Source organism: Penaeus japonicus, unplaced genomic scaffold (assembly GCF_977035675.1).
Source record: "Penaeus japonicus unplaced genomic scaffold, GWHDUDI00000001_assembly GWHDUDI00000031, whole genome shotgun sequence".
Lineage (NCBI taxonomy): Eukaryota > Metazoa > Arthropoda > Malacostraca > Decapoda > Penaeidae > Penaeus > Penaeus japonicus.
The window spans coordinates 21,996,823-21,999,322 of NW_028234433.1; the positions used below are offsets into that span (position 1 = coordinate 21,996,823).

The window sequence follows — 2,500 nt, forward strand, 5'->3', positions numbered from 1 at the left end:
AGAGAGGAGTTCGGTTCGACTGATGACCAGATCCTTCTCGGACTCGACTTTATAGCCGAATTCACGACCTTGGATGCTGTGTCTCGGCGGGATATTCTCGAAGGCCGCTCGAGGATGACGCAACCAGGAAGAAAGTGTCTCGTGGAAGGATGTTCTCAAAGGCTGTTGTCTGGGAGTTGGACGTCGCTCTAAAGTCGCACTGGTTGCATCACTGGTCATATATATATATATATATATATATATATATATATATATATATATATATATATATATACATACATAAGCCTCTCGCTATTGTCCTCATCCTGCAACCTGTTCCCGAGACCTGTCCCCCCCCCCTTCTTGTAAACTGTACCCCAACCCTGCGTCCTCTGACTTGTTGTCCATTCCCTTCCTCACCCTGTTCCTCGCATCCTTACTCCCTAATCCTCACATACCTAGACTTCTTCCCTCCATTTCTCACCCCAGCTTCCCAAATCCTCTACCCTCTCTGCCCATTCCTGTTCCTCTCCACAGGTCCATCACGAAGACCCACCACCGTCGTATGATGCTATACACACAGGGAAGAATATGATGCATTTGCTACAGACTTCATAACAGGTGTCTTGGTCACCTGTTCTTTCATCTTGGCTTTCCTTTTTGTTTTTGTTTTAAACTGGTTTTCTTCGTTTTATGTATTTTTTCGTATTTTTAGCAAAGGCTATCACAGCTCATCTCAAGTGACATGTTAACGTAATGAGGTATTATCATTGTATTGCTTTTCGTTAACCTTTGTTTATTTTACTTTTGGGGGGGATTTTCGGTTTTACTTTCATCTTCGACCTTTTCTTTTTTAATGTCTTACGTATGGTGGTGGTTATCTCGCCTTGATTTTATGTTTGTTGTCTTTTACCCTGTTTCCTTTATTTTATGCTTTTGCCAGAGTCTATTGATATATCTTTGTTTATATTTAATTTCTTAGAAGTCAATACATTTTTCAATTTCATTTCATATTGTTTTAGCTTTGCATATTTTCTTATGTGATCACAACTGGGTATTTTTTTTATTCAGCATATATTATTTGATAAATATTTTTTCCACGTTTAAAATGTTAACACTGTAATATACGTCATTATTATATGAATTACACCAAATACAAAATGTATGTCCTAAGTACGGGGTTCGCAAATCCCCGTTGATTACGAAAAGATAGTGCCAGTCCGACTTTCGTGTGGTCATTATCCTTCCTCAGGGACAACCCGGAGTTCCACAGCCGGAAATCATGAGAAAAGGTGACCTATGACCCCTTTTTTCTCTATTACTTGCCGTATCTAGGGGGTGGGACGGCTTTGTATGTATTTATTTTGATGTATGGCTTCACTGATATCATTTATAGTGATGTCATTTGACACTGCTTGATATAATGACTTTAATTTTACGATCACGTTACCATAGATGTTTTATTATAAGTATCATCTTTAAAATTACCGTTGCTTTAATTTTATTACGAATATATACTTTTTTGATATTGTTACTGCTGATAGCACTACTAGGGTTACATTTGCATTAATGTTCTTATAACTTCTCCAACACGCAACTTCTACACCAGTATCCGATTAATGGAATTACAGAACCCTTAAAGTACATATATATGTATATATATGTATACATACATATATATATAAAATATATAATATATATATATATCTATATATATATATATATATATAATATATGCGTATATATACAAATATGATATATATATATATATATATATAGATATATATATATTATAAATATATATAAATAGATAGATATATATATGTGTATATATATATATGTGCATATATATATATATATATAATATATATATATATTATATATATATATATATATATATATATATATTTTTATATATTATATATATAATATATATATATAAATATATATACATATATATACATAATATATATATATATATATATATATATATATATATTATATATCATATATAATATATATAATATAAAATTTAAAATATATATGCATATATATATATATATATAAAATATATATATATATATTATATATATATATATATATGTGCATAAATATATATAAATATATATATATATATATATATAATATATATATATTAATATATATATTGTATACATATAATATGTATATATAATATACATATACATATACATAAACATGTATATATATTGTATGTATACATAATTATATATTGTATATACATGCGCACATACATATGTATATGTATAGTTATATAATATATTTGTACATATATATTATATATATCATATCACACACACAAACACACACACACACACACACACACACACATATATATATATATATATATATATATATATATATAAAATATATATATATTTATGTATGTTTGTTTATATATATATATATATATATATATATATAATATATATATATATATATATATATATATATATATATATATATATATGCGCACACAAAC

General features: G+C 27.9%; 2 protein-coding genes across 6 annotated transcripts in view; one reads left to right on the forward strand and one right to left on the reverse strand.

The window, feature by feature from the left end:
- The window catches only part of LOC122242253 (uncharacterized), a 14,845-nt gene extending 14,765 nt beyond the window's left edge, over nt 1–80 (reverse strand). The window contains exon 1 of the mRNA XM_086555362.1: nt 1–80. This exon is cut by the window's left edge and continues 36 nt beyond it. The gene's annotated coding sequence lies outside the window, so the exon portion shown is untranslated.
- Nucleotides 1–2,500, forward strand: part of LOC122257935 (uncharacterized) — a 239,054-nt gene that overhangs the window by 191,711 nt on the left and 44,843 nt on the right. The gene's annotated exons all lie outside the window — the stretch shown is intronic.